This window comes from Anser anser (genome assembly GCF_964211835.1).
Source record: "Anser anser genome assembly, chromosome: 11".
Taxonomy (NCBI): Eukaryota; Metazoa; Chordata; class Aves; order Anseriformes; family Anatidae; genus Anser; species Anser anser.
Genome location: NC_139732.1, coordinates 5,911,095 through 5,926,175, shown reverse-complemented (window position 1 = coordinate 5,926,175; position 15,081 = coordinate 5,911,095). Strand labels below are relative to the sequence as shown.

Here is a 15,081-nt window from a genome sequence, read left to right as displayed (position 1 = left end):
TCAAACTTGAGACTTCGCATTGGGTTATACAGCAACGGACAGGATTTCAGCAGAGATGGATGATATACTGGCCCTAATTAAGGAGATGAGGAGGTTCCACTTGGTGTGGAGCATGCCATGGCACTTCCTGCTTTAAGAAAGCATGTGTATGCCTTGTCTTTTTAGCCTGAATTTCTTTCACAAAGTAAATTGGAGCTAGCAGATTAGGTTGTTGTCCTCTAGTGACTTTAATATGTCTCCTGAGCAGAGTGGTTTTGCCCTATGTACCATAATGAACATAGTGTAATTAACCATTGGAACATCTTGCCCCAGTAGGTTCTCTGTCACTTGAAGTCTTGATTTAAACACTGTAATTTTCTCGAGACACATGTTCTAATGCATCTCAAATCTAGAGAGCTCAAGAGAGACATTACTGAGTGAAAGCCTGTGTCCTTTTTTATCCAAGTATTCAGAATAAATGGTCAAAATACGCTTTTTAGCTTTAGAAAATACATGTGTGGTTATATCAAGCTATCATTCCATAGGATAGTTTGTCGCATTCAGATATCCTGTCACTGATGTTACTGATATGCCTTTTCTTCTTAAACATGTTGCAAAATAGGATACGGGATTCTCTGCAAATTAATGCTCAGGCATATCCAGCAGGCTATATCTCAGCTCTTCCAGAACTCCTGTTTCGAGTGGTCTTGCTTCCTTCTTAAAAGTCAGCTATGCCTTGTTCTTTCATAAAGATGAGTTTTTCTGAAGGTTTAGGAAAGGGAAAGGGAAAAGGAAAGGCTTGCTTGCTTTTGTATAGCATAGGTTAGACTTGGTAAAAGAAGTTCCATTGTTTGTCTTTACTTGTCAGCTTTATAGTGAGATCTGCATTTTATGACATTGCAAGCTATTTCCTGATCCTGAAGGAGTTTGCACAGAGGCACAACGCATAGGATCAACTCCATATGTGGTCGGACTTGCCATCTTTCTAAATCTATTTTTTTTTTCCGTATGTGCAGAGTGCTCCAGGGGGGATGCATCAAAACAGAGCAGGTACCCGTGATGGCCTCTTCTGAAGATACCAGAATTACTGATACAGGCAGGTTATGGTCTTGTTCCAGAGTTGTAGAGAAGCTGCTTGGGTAAGAGCTTTTAGTTCTAGCAAGAATAAAACTATCACTGAAACTGGCCTTTTATTTGTATCACCAGTTAATCTCATATCTATGCACAAAATTCAAAGCAATAATAAATAGTTACAATTTAGTAGTCTGAAAAATAACTGATGACAGAAGCATACCTGAATGGATTTATTTAGGTTAAATTGTGCCTTGGGAGTGGTTGGAAATTAAGCGTTATTTGAAAGCAAAGCAAGTGATACTGTGAGGAAGGAAGAATGTGATAAATTAGCCAGTTGTGTATATCAATTAGAGGTTTGGAGTTTATGTGTAAAAAGTTTTGTGTTGTTAAGCATCAGTTTGAGGGCATGCACACAAAATTTGCGATGTCTGGTCTCTTCCTTTTGTGATGCAAGTGAAGAAGGCTGTGCTCTGCCCTCTTATTGTGCTCGAATTGGAGCCGATGCCACCGCAGCAGCACTGTGGCTCTTTTTTGCATTCAGTGCCTGTGCAGTTCTGAAGCAGCCTGCAGGCTGCCTATTGTAGTTAGCGTTGCGCAGCACTTGGGGCTCAATTCTGAACGGCTTATGCATTAAAGAGACGCTTTCCTTATTCTTCTGAATGTTTACGGTGTTGTTCCATCAGGCTGTTTATCAACTTTGGTTGGTTTAGCACTACTTTTTAAAGAAAACATGTTCAATCTGGTAGCTGATAACTGTTTTTTTTTTGTACTTCACATGTGCGATCAGATCACGTAGTATGTGCATGTCTCTGTGTAGTTCACAAAATAAATTATATAATACGTTGTCATGCCTGTCTGCTGTTTTCTGGAATTTGACTGAGGCTTACAACTTCAAAGGTAAGGGTAGGCTTCTCTTTTGTGTTCAGAGAGTGCGACTAAACTATTGTGGCTGGCATTGCAGCGGAAGACTTGTAAAGCTCTTCCTTTGTTTTAATCTTTAAGTGCCTTAGGAGTCATCCATAAAGGATATCTCAGCAGGGGAGCTGAGGTCTTGTGGACAGTTGGTGGAGGGGGCAGAGTAAAAATTCTGGAAAAATCTGCAGATCTCCTTTCAGGATTTCCACTTTTGTTCCCTTTGGCTAAAATAAGTCTTTGAAAATGGTGCTGTGGAAGTGGGTAAATGAAAGAGAACTACATGGGGCTAAGGAATGGCGATGTTCTTTTGGGAGTTCAAGGCATTTATGCAGTTTGAGAAAGAGAGTGGGGAGCTCAGTATTTGATAAAATCTACTGGAGCCCTCTAATTTGTTGGTAATAAAAAAGGAAAAATGGAAAAAAATTTAGGTTATTCCCTTGTTTAATTTGCTAGACTGGCACTAATTCTGCAGTTCACTTACTGTACTAGTTAATTTCAATATCCACTCTGCATTCTTGATTTCAACAGGGGAGAAGGTGGATGCTGAGGGCAAAAGGGTACTGGATTGGAGGGGGTTTGAGTGGAGCTTCGCAGCAAATTGTGCAAACTCTTTTCACAGCTGTACCTGAATACATCTCATGTGGTTTTTTTTGTTGTTGTTTGTTTTTTTGTTTTTTTTTTTTTTTTTTCCAGGAGATTTTTAATTGTGGAATTGTTTTGCCACTGAACTGAGGCTTCGAGGAATTTTTTTTGTTTCAAATTTTATAAAACTAGGTGGAGATTCCCCTCCAACAGAAAGGCAAAACTTGCAGGCACTGAAACAAATAATATAGAAAGTCTCTTTGACAGGTTCTAATTTCAAAGTTACTGCATGCTGCAAGGTTACTTAAATTTACAGCAGGGCAGCAAGCAGGTGCTCTAGAGATACTGTCAGCCTGTAGCCCCTGTTTTTCATTCATGCACTGTTCCATTTGCAAGATGAAATATGGTTTGCTTAAAATCTTTTCCCTGGTATATAACCTGCTTTTTAAGGAGGAATTGCTAAGCATCTCCCATTTCTGGCATTGACTTATTTTTAACAGCACTGATTAAATTTCCGAAAACAATTACACGAGTCATGTTTCCTGTCAAAATTTCAGCAGAAGCTTGTGCTCCTGAAGGCTGTCCGAATGAGGCCCACAAAAACATGCCATCTCTGTCTATGTGCAAGCAAACAACATGCAGAGGAGCATTTCAATATTTTGAATAGTCTTTTGAGTAAAGACTAGTTCAGTCATGTACCTTAGCTCTCTTCCGTGGGAACGTTTGTTTTACACAATAGAATTCCCTCTTACAGTTTTCTCTTTTCAGAGAGCTTCATTTAATATTTGTCCATGGTACCACCAACTGCAGTGCTTGCTGAATGGTCAAGAAGGGAAAGTGCCTGTTCTAAGCAGATTACAATCTAAGGACAGACAGCTAGACAGATAATATAAATGAGAATGTATAACAAATACCGAAGAAGAAAGGGTTTGCTGGTGCGAGGGGGAGGAGAGACACTTCAACATGGTGAAGTCGTATTTTAATCACTCTGAGGAGTAACAACAGGTTGCAGTGTGGCAGGTCTTTTATTTAATGCTGGTGGTTCTTTTTTTGTTATGTGACTGCCATAAAATGTATTTATATGTTTGTGCATAAGAAACTGCATACTTTCCATATAATATGTTGGTTGTCCTTTCATATTGAAAGAAGGTGGGTTTATTTCGAAACTCTAAATCTCACGCCAGTCTAAAACCTGCCCAAATGGCATTTATACCGGTGACTTGCTTGACAGGGGTTCTTTGTGAAGGTGCAAATGTGCAGCAGTCTCCCAGCTGTACAGTTAAAATTTCTGTGCATAAATCATTTCAGTAGATTGGGCCAGCAGAGGATTGCTCATAGTGCATTGTGTGTGATTTAATATTATGCTATATGCAACCCTGGAACTTAATTCCTAATCCCCAACATGGTGTAACATGTATCAAAGACTGAGTCCAAACTGTGTTTTAGCATCTAGAAGACTGGCAGTATCAATGCTGAAGTGCTTATGGTTCCTTAAGCAATTAAAAATCTTTTGTGTTTCTTTTAAAAACTTTTTGCAATATTGACCTTTTAAATTAGATGAACTCCTGGCCCGGAACCACACATGGACTGCTTTTGGAGAAGGGACTGGGCTGGTGTGCGTTTCTCCTTTTTTCCAGCCTGTTTTCTGTAAATAAAAATGAAATAAAATAAAGAAAAAAAGTCTATAGAGTTGTAGTATACCAGTTTGTAAAGGATGTGTCATACACTGTCATAGAGAACAGGAGCAACAAGAAAACGTCAATGAATGTCGATGAATTCTTTTCTTTAAAGAAATCAACATTCAACATAATGTAATACTCGAGTAATTCAGATTTTACTTTAAAAAAATCAACAGGTTCATTCAAAGGAGAGTAGGCAATTTCAAACATCTATATTTGTAAGGATTCAGGCTGGAACTACATAACTTGTGTAAGATTAAACCAATTTTGTGTTCTTAACTGAAACCAGTAATGCAGGTGATTAAAGATTGCACTTTTTCTGTCTTCTTCGCATGTGAGATGATTTTTCTGGGCAAAACAAGCTCAGTTTTAGTTCTCTAGGTCATCAGACTTTATAAATCATTAAATACAAGTAATGGATTCCATGTTTTGTCATCTCTTTTATTGAGTCTATATGAAAATTAGATTAAAACTTAAAAAAACAAAACAAAACAAAAACACCTTTTTGAGCTTGGGCTGTGGCTGGTGTAAATTTTTGCAGCTGCTCATATTTTAAAACTTGTTATGACATTTACAGTAGTCATAAATGGTTTCTAAGTTAGGGGCTTATAAAAAAAATAAGACTTTCAACTAGTGATGCTAAGGTGAGTTGGCTGCAGATTTAGTGAGATTAACTCACATTGTCTTTGTAATGGTCTTGCTCATGGACTTGTGTTTTTCTGGGACTTTGTGGCATAGAGAGCTCACTGACATTTTCTTGTTGCTCCTATTCTCTCTAAGAGTGTAAGACATGTCCTCTACAGATTGCTATACTGCAAGTCTACAGCCTTTTTTACATTTTTCCTGGAGATCAGCTGGACCAGGCTAAATGTCCTCTCTTCTCCAGCCTAAAGCAAGTTACCTTGCATCCTGAAGGCAGGGAAAAGTTCCAGTGGATCACAGTGTAAACCAAGGCTTCTGGTTTAGCTTCTGGCAGATTATGGAAGCATGGAGTTGCTTCTCAGCGAACGCCTGCACTGCTTAGCTGGCTGATGGAGGTGTGAGGGACTGTGTCAGGTGGCTGTTGGCAAACGGGAGAGAACTCCTGCAGCAAAGTGAGGCACTGTGCCCAAGAATTTTTACTTTACTTTTCTTCATACAAACATTTAACCTTTAGGAAAAAGACTGTTTAATATGTGATTGTTTATTTTTACTGATATAAAGTCTTTTTTGTTTTCACTTACACAGAATTTAGCCTCTGTATTCTTGTTGAGATTCATTGGGGAAATGCAAAAAAAAAAAATAATAAGGTTTTAAAATTAATAAGATTAAAAACTGTTAGTATTTAATTTTTCTCCCATTGCACTTTTTTTCCTCTTTCCTTTGATCAGTTTACTTTCTGGTGTTTTCTTTTTGTTTGTTTCTTTTTAGGTGAAGAGTTACAAGAATGGATTTCTCTTATCATTTGTCTGAGCTTGATCATAATTGACTTGCTGCTTTTAATACATTTTTCAGCAAATCATCTTTAGAAAACAGTAGGCATAAGTAAGTATTTCAGTCTTCTCTTTTTTAAATGTATCAAAATTAAATCCTTTAGGTCTTTGACATTTTCCACCTGGCTGAAAAAGTGATACATTTTATTTTGATTCTAATTAAGCTGTGTAATACTCCAGGGATGGTATAGAGAAACGTGGAATTTCAAAAATAAGGTTAAGCCGCATGTACTTGGGAATAATGCCTCTATAAAAGGCACATTTAAGAATCGAGTGCAATGATTCAGCAAAACCGCTGTGTTCTGTGTCTATGTATTTGAGAAATCAGGCTTGATTCCTAGATTTCTTATTCATATAAATTTATTATTCATATGAAGTAATAGGTAAAGATGTTTTCAGCTATGCTTTTCCATTGGTGATATTTCCAGAGATGTTACGGGTTGTTCTCCGTTGGAATATCAGCTGGTTATAGCACGTGACACAGACCATTTTCTCCTCTGGCACTGGGGTACATTGCAGGACGGAGGAGGAAATCCTCAGCCTACAGAGATTGTAGTCCGTGTGTTTTCATTAAGAAAATGCTGTTGTTTGAAACTGCACTGCGCTCTTAAGGATGGCTTTGTGTGTAGCAGATGTGTGTTTTAGTATATATGTTGTAAGGACATAATTTGATTATCACACAATCTTTTAGTCATTTTTCCTTTTTCCCTTGCTGCCAGCTTGGGTGTTGAGCATCTGTGACATGTCCATAGTGTACCCCACGGCATTGCAGGGGCACTGCCAGGATAAAGCAAGGAAATGCATTTGATCTTGTGTGACAGCTATTTTCTTGTACTGCCATGGCTTCTTTGTCTTTTATAAATGTTTTAGTGGGATTTCTAATGTCTATTTCATCCTTCTATTATATGTATTTAACAGAAACCTAACAAGAAATCTTGGGCAGTTATGTATTAAAGGAAACTGAAAGCTCGTGTTGAAAAGTAAAGAAAGTTTTAAACTGCAGCAATGCATATATAAAACACGCTCATACACGTAGAAATATGTTATTTACACTGTCTTTACTTCTGTAAACAAAAAGTGAAGAATACCTTGCTCTGTAATCCCACTGCTCTGAACAACTAGTTTTTAATTCCTAAACTGCAGCTGAGAACAGTAACGCAAGCAGAGCTATTCTCAAGGGACTGGACATATTTCAACTGAATGGTGTCCTCTTAAGGAAGCAGCTGCTCACCACTAATAAAGCCCCTGGCTTTGCCACTGCGATCTTAGTATTTCCAGCTGGATTAGCTGTAGTTGCATATGGTTTGGTCTAGACTCTGTGGAAATCCTTCCGTTGAGGAAATCCTACCTTTTGGGATCTAAAATGCTGACACAGCACTGTAGGAATACTGTGCTGTTCATGAACTTTGATATTAATTTTGCTTGGAAATGGAGAGTTGAAGAAGTTGTGAGAAAGTTTCTGCTGCATTTCACAGAAGATGTAGTTGGGAGATACAGCTGTGAGGGTGGTACAAGTGGATTTTCTGAGTAACATTTGCTTTTTTTCCTAAATGTATTTCCTCAGGTATTTGGGAGGTCATAGTTCATTTGCTGAGAGTCAGTCCCAATTCCTGTAATATCACCGGATGAGCAACAGGCTGGTCTCTTCACAGAGCTGTAGCAGCTATGGTGGGGTTCTCGTGCTTGCTGTAGTCCACCTGCATGGGTTTGATTGCAGGCTGTAAATTAAATAGTGTTCTAGTGTTCGCCCTGTAACCGACATGGTGCCGACCCATGCCAACCTGGTAATCAGGTTGAATTCAATCATGTTTGAAACCCGCATGACGTTTCAGCTCTACCGCTTGTAAGGAGTTCTGAAATCTGCAGTCTTCCCTATGAAATCAGCTGTTGCACTTTTTTATTATTTTTTTAATTTTTAAACTGAAGTTCTAATAAGTGATGTGAATTGCGGAGTCTGCCTAGTTTCCTCTGTAGTACAGTTGTGCTGTAGTTGTATGAGCCTTTATAGAACAGCTGATTTTGTACTAGCAGAAGGCCACAGATTTTTAATTGCAGCCTCTTTCTTTAGGAAGCTCGTAGGAAAACAGTCAGAACTTTAAAACATAAACCTCAGAAACCTTTGAGGTTGCCTGGAATTTCATCTTATTTTTATGTATATAATATTTTTTTGCCAACTGGAGACTTAATCCTTAGACTATAAGTCATAATGTATCTTTAGCTGTTCGAGTAAAAAGTAGTAGTTAAGGATTAATCTGCTTGAAGAAAGCTATGCATGAATGAGAATATGTGAATTATTCAGGGATGCTTGTGAATGTGCAGGCCATCCTTCCGTTTTTGGAGTTGGATGTCTTTAATTCCCTGAAAACAGCTTGCAGCAGTGTTCTCATTCTGGAGATCACTGTGCTATGCTCCTGAACTTTACATCAGCTGCCCAGAAAAGTGCTAGACTACTGTTAAGACAGCCTTTGGGTATTTAAGGTCTTTGTGTAGGCACTGAATATGTTTGAAAGTCTCTTCTGCATTTTCCATTTTATTGGTTACTTGTTCTCCGTAACCACCCATTTCTTCTGCTCTTTAGTTGACAGGTAATTGCACGTTGGCCATGGTGCATTTCTCCTCCTGTCCATCACAGTTCTTTTTTCCAGTTCTGTGGTGTGCATCCCACACGGCCCACAGTGATTTTTCAGAATGATCCATTATGCTTTTTTGCTGTAGCCAGATCCTTCTCTAATTTTAATAACTAAATGTGACCACATTTTAATTGGTCATGCAAATGCTTCTTCACACTTAACTTATACTTTGACTGCTTTTTTGAACTATTTCAGTATTTTTCTGTCAAAGCTTAGAGGCATAGTGCTTCACTGCAAAAGTGTGAAAGCTGTGCATCTGTGTGAGGGCCTGGAGGTCTTGGTCTCCTTCAGACTTTTTTTCTGATATTATTTTCTATGGTGAAGGCTAGCAGCATTCTGTACATTATGTAAAGGTGAGTGCATTACCCCTTAAATCAATGTATTGCTGTGGTCTGATACGCCTCTTCCTATTTCAGCCTTGCTGGCTCTGGCCATCTCGTCCACACAGCAATGAGATCTGTGGGCATTGTTCACGCAGAAGCAGAGCCCAAATGTGGAAGGAAAAGGTGGTTTCTTTGTTTGTTTTTGTTTGTTTGTTTTTTTAACGATGTTGCTTCTCTGTGCTTCCAGGTAGAGGCCAGGAGAATCAGGAAATTTTGCAAGGTGAAATTTTGAGATGTAAATAGCTTTATCTTTTCTTTTTAAAAACTTCTTTAGTATATGTGCTTTTGAATATTTTAGAGACTAGAGTTTTAATATTGACTTTGACCATGGTTTAGGGAAAAGAGTTTTAAATTTTGGTTTTATAAATCTAAGAATTTCAGAGTTGCTGGATCTGTCAAAAAAAAAAAAAGCTATGAAGACAGAAGGCTTTCCCAGAAGCTGTTCACTGGCGTGTGCATTTTGTTGTAATGGCAGATAATGGAGAGATTAATTTTACAGAAAGTTTTTGTCTCAATTTGACCCATGTGACTTTATAATTTATTTGTTTATTTTGAAGTTTTCTTCTTGTGCTGGAAGGTCACCTTTATTTCATCAAATCTAATCTGGTTTTGACTGCACCAGACAGCGTTGAAGACTATTGTAAGCCAGGGTGCATACTGTCCAAGACCCACCTTATTTTTCTCATTAGAAAACATGTGCATTTTTGTTTCATTATTTCTTCCTGGTAAATGGGCACTTTGTAAACTCCCACCTGAGGGCATGGCACCTCCAAAAAGGACTGTGTCAAGGTTAGTCATAATGAGTAAAATATGCAAATTCAAATTAAAAATATTTTCTTAATCGAGGATGCATAAATTATTCCCAGTGGGCATCTAAGTGACAATAAATTTCACATGTCTGGGAATTAATATGCCCCACTTATATTACTTCACTGTTCCATTAAAAAAAAAAAAAGCATTATTCATTTAAATGGCTTCCACCGCATTTAGCTTCTGAAAAAGAGATCCAACTAGTACTTCAAGGCCTAAATTTGAGTAATGTATGGAAAAAATGTGTGTGCTTGCATACTGAACTTGGAAAGAGAATTGCATTTAGCATGACATTAAAAAAGTGTAAAATAAAACCATACAAAACAGGTTCAGCTAATTGTTGTGATCATCTGAAACAATGTCAGCATTTGGGATACCTAATTTTAGAGTATTCAGAAGCTTTCTCTGTGTCTAAATGTTTTGAGCTGTGGCTCCAACCCTGTTAAACCCATACTGTGGTCAGGCAGTACAGTGCATGAGCACATTTTTTACTGTCCTTCTTTCAGGGCTGTCCCCGATCTGCGGCGCAGCTGTGTCTGCAGACAGTGCTGCTCTGCCTGCTCCGTGCAGGGGCGGGAGGATGAGAAGAAAGCTAGAGCTGAAGCCTGAAGTTCCGAGAGGGACCAAGGAGTGTTTGAGCTGGGAATGGGCAGGAGGGAGTGAAGGTTTGTGGGGATCCCTTATGGAGCTTTTAGGTGTCCACTGTAGCTGGCTTTTTATCATCTTTGGCAGTTTGTTCATATGAGCAGCAATTGCTGAAAATGGGGGTTAGTATACCTGCACACATCTTCCTCCTCAGCTAAGCAGGTTTGAATGTCTGAGGGGTTCTGCAAGCTCTTACTAAGTGTATACCGAGCACTAATTTGTATCTAATTATTCTTTGGAAGCCTTTGGAGGTGCTTGTAATCCTATGGATGCCATACAAACTCAGATTCTCTCCATGAAAATCGTTTACAGTGGGATTTCAAAAGTGCTCAGTCTATGCCTGCTTCCTTAGAAATCAATTGTTAACGTCCATGTGACTTCACTGGGAGTAGTAACACCAACACCGAGTGCTTGGAAAATGCCTCCCTAAACTGTAAATGAGAATATACATTTGAGAATGTTGCAACCTAATTTTTGTACCGAGCGTATGATTGTAGTAACTGAGTGCCCTAGATTTAGTGCTCTATCTACTTGATGATGTCACTTCATCACCTCGTCTGAATTTGACACTGTAATTCATATTTACATAGCATTTATTCTCTTTGGTCTCTTTGGTCCTTGTATTTTTACTGTGTTGGTCATATCAGTCCAGTCCTACACCTGAGCTCACACAGACATTGAAGTCGCTCTTTATCCTAGCTATTTCAGTATGCAAGGCATAGGGCGTTTTCATTTATCTCTGTATATTTTTCTGCTGCTTGAACATGGTTAGGGACCAAATGGTTATGGACTAAAACTGAGATATTGTTTGTATTTGTATGTTTATATTTTTTTCATCAGAACATCTGAATAAATACTTAAGTGACACTTTTTAAATGTTGGTCTACTTCATTGTTAAATTGTGATTCTAATGTTAGAAATACTAAACTATGACAGGTTTTACAGAATTTTTCAACAATTGAGTCTGGAGGTAACAGCTTTATTACTGCAGGATGACTTGACCCATATTTCCTAATGTGATTTCCCTGCTGTAACTTGAATTGAGTTCATGTAAGTCTAATGATATCAGTTGACCTTGAGAGCTAGACCTAAAAGCCTGTAGTTGTCCTGTTTTTTTATTATTATTATTTTCCAGTGTTTTTTTTCTTAAGTGTTTCACTGTTTTCAAGAAATCTCTTTTAAATAAAGAATATCAAGTATTCTACTAAGAAAGTATAATGAGTTATGGCAACAAGAATCTTAGCAATTTATTTCAATCCTGTGATCAAGTTTATTTTAAATATAGTTGCACAGTGATACCTCTCACTAGCATAAATCCTTAATGATGATCATACCCGTGTAGCAGAGGGGTAGTGCTAATTATGTGGCCATGTGAAAAATGGTTATCAAATACTTTTGGCTCTTTTAGTGACACAGTGATGATTTTCCTATTGCTATTTAGTATTATTAACCTTCAGCTCTGCCCTTTAATGATTAATATCTTTTTATATGGTCATTCTAAAACATTCTAAAAAAAATATTAGTTAATATTTTCCCTCATTCATCAAGTATTTGTATTTCCAATGACAATACTTGCCTAATACCTAGGGTCAATTTAGTAGTAATGGTGAGTTTTGAGTCAGCTATTTTAATATCCACTAGGTTAAAAACATTAGATTTCTACACAATCATGTGAAGGGGATGCTACCAGCTTTCCAGTGGGTATGTCACTTTTAGCTCTGAGATCACATCTTCAAACTTGCTTTGAGCCCTTTAAGAGCAAACCTGAAAACCACCTCATTACTATGCATAGAAAAACTACTTTAATCACTTTGAGATTTCTAAAATGTATTTGTTAAAATCTTTCTCTCTTTCTGAGGCTGATATCATTTGACTAAGGGCACTGAGGGAGCCTGACTTGAGAGGTATTGGGACATGAAAATATTGGAAATTCTTATAAGCAGTGTTTAAAATAGCTTTTCTGTAAATGGTTTGGTTCACACAGAAAATGTGATCGGCTGGTGCTGTGGTTTGGCAAGCACTTGATGAATATGAATAAATTCACAGGTGACTTCACCTTTTATGAGTTATGTGACCATGTTGAATTTGTCATAACAACTTTTCTGGCATCATGATTTCTCCCCTTTACCTCTTGTGCTTGCCAGTAGTTGTAGGCAAGAGAGAGATGGAGCTGTTGGAGAGAGTCCAGCAAAGGGCCCTTAATCATCTTTGTGGACTGGAGCATCTCACCTATGAGAAAGGCTGAGGACACTGATTAAAAAAAAATAAATCAAATATGGAATTTAAAAAATTGTTTTGAAAAAAATTATTTTTGTTTGGCCTTGATGTTGGTTTCCTTACACCTGCTTGTGATGTTGGGGGTATTTCAAGTAAGAACCACGGGCTCCTGCCCTGTGGTTTTCTGGTATTGAGAAAAGAGGATGGACAGCCCTGTGTTATATAGATCTTGAGGGTGTTGTCTAGGAAATTTGTTTTTGTTTATTGGAAGGCAATGGTGAATGTGGAGAACTTTGAGTTCTGTGATTGTCTGTTTCTGGGAAGACAGGGATATTCCCATTTGAATGTGAATCAGGAACAGTCACTGCATAGAATAAAGTTAATTCATGACATTATTTTTATAATGCTGTTTTTATTAGAGATACAGTTTAAAACTGAAGATAAATGATAAGAAAGATGTAATTCTTCCACTGAAATCACTTATGTTTTTAGCATTTAAGTAATATTTGAAAGACAAGGAAGATTTTTGCTCATTAGAGACTTTAATTATTCTTTTATTTAACTCAGCTCAGTCAGATAAATTGATTTTCAGATTTTGGCCTTGAAACTAATGAAGATTCCTATCAGATATTAGAATAGGCATAGAAGACTTGGGAAAAAAAGTCATGATTACAAATTCTCTGAGCTGAACACCAACAAGTTGACAATTGCTAGCTGTAACATGATGTTTGTGATATTAACATTTCTTGTTCTTAAATTCATGGCAAAGTATTTTGGTACTGTTTTTTAAAATTTTGTACACTGAAAAAGGTATTTTGTTTACCTCCCAGCCAAGGAAAGCAAAGCAACTAAGAAATGGGATAAAAGAAACTGGTGGTTGCTAATATTTGCTTTTGTTTGATGGGCAAAGCATTTTTTTAAAAAAACAATCTAGTAAAAATATCTGTTCTTTTAATTTTGTGTTTAAAAACTGGCAGAGTTTTGTGGGTAGTGAGTAGCGTTGTTGATAGGCTGATAGACGTATGAAATGTTAATAGCGATCTTCAAAAATATTTTGATAGCTGTTAATATTGAAACAACATTTGAAAATGAAGGAATATTTCAACATAACTAGCTTGTGTAGTTTGATCACCTGCTCCAGTATTTTTGTATCCTTGCCCTTGCTGGGCTAGAATATGAAATTAAGCATTCAGATCTGGAAACCCCGGTCTCTGGAGAATTTTGCTCTTTTGGAAAAGGCAACTCTGTCAGCACAATGGAACCATCTCATGTTGCTGGAATAAAAGGCATTTCTTGAAGGCATTTCAATGAAAATACGAAACTGTAGAGACCACATAGAGAGAGGGAGAGCAGGAAAGAGATAAGGAGGAATATGGGTGTAAAAATGTTAGAGAAACAGTGGGCCAACCCCATTATTTTGTGCCAACTTGGGTTAAGTAAGCCTACAGAATGAAACCATTAATAATAAAAAAAAAAGTTAATAGTATTAAAATGAAGAGGATACCTACTGATTTGCTATGGTTTTATATGCAAAACTTTTTTTCTAATTCATTTTTCTGCATGCTTCTATTACTTCGAGAAAGTTTTAATATAGACTTTAAATATCTTCTAACTGAAATTGATTAAAATGTGTTTCACTCCTTATGTGGGGTCTCATTGAATGTATTTTTGCGTTTAGAATTGGTGATTTTTATTTTTATCTGCTTCGTAGTGTAAGTCGTTGATGTAACTTCAATGTGTGCTGGATTAGCTTCTACTGTTAACACTCCTTTTCATTTCCAGTTGCTGGAATTATTACAGCTGATTTTGCCCCAGGCACGGTTCACTGGGGAGCTGGTACCTGGGGTTCTGCTGATATCCCTGTCACTGGCAAGGTAAGGAGAGGCTGACTTGCATTTGCTATGAGTAGCAGACTAGAAATAAATCATTTTAATATGCTTTCTGAAGATAAAAAATTAGGCGGGGCTGTGGGTGTCTTGCTGATTATTTATATGCACGCTGGCAGTATCTGGGAACCTTGACTGTGGCTCTTGAAATAATATTCTTTCTTACTGATGTGTTGAGAAATGACTCTTGCTTAAATACTGAAGGAACTAACCTATTTCAAAGGGATCATTTTCTGTATGCCAAATAAAAATGTTTTTGTTTGTTTGTTTGTTTCCCTTGGAAAAAAACAGCCCACCTAAACTGAATATGTTATAATAAGTCTGCCATAAAAGTATGAAATTGTAGGGCTCTTTAGCCTCTTTTCCATTCAACAGGTTTATTGAGTGGTACCTCAACCCCAGTTCATAAATATCTTGTGTCCAGTATGTCTGTTTAGCTATCTGTGATGCTTGTTCTTATGATATTGGACCAAGAAATAACTCGCTTTTCAGAAATGCTTACTAATTCCTTTTATTGTAATAGTATGGAAGGAGCTATGTAGCTGAATGACATTTGGTTAGTTAGTCATGTAATGTGAGCATCATTCAAAAGAAGCCAGCACTGAGAATAAGCTGTTATTAAAACCCTCAGTTTTGACAAATCTGCGCTTTCTGTCTGAACACTACTGAAATGAATTATTTCCTTGCAACAATGCCATATTTAGCACACTAATAAAAGAGAGGAAGGAAGGTGGATCTTTGATAAGCTAATTATTTTTGGAACTTGCATCAGAGTTTAGTAAATCAGCATGCTGCATCTGCAGTGCTAA

The 15,081-nt window shown here is 37.4% G+C and overlaps 1 protein-coding gene across 1 annotated transcript in view; it reads left to right on the top strand.

Moving 5' to 3' along the window:
• Positions 1–15,081, top strand: part of LOC310905500 (uncharacterized protein) — a 139,638-nt gene that overhangs the window by 23,995 nt on the left and 100,562 nt on the right. Inside the window, exons 3-7 of the mRNA XM_083851856.1 lie at positions 996–1,118; positions 5,640–5,753; positions 8,902–8,949; positions 10,031–10,189; positions 14,169–14,260. The gene's annotated coding sequence lies outside the window, so the exon portion shown is untranslated. The remainder of the gene's footprint in view (positions 1–995; positions 1,119–5,639; positions 5,754–8,901; positions 8,950–10,030; positions 10,190–14,168; positions 14,261–15,081) is intronic.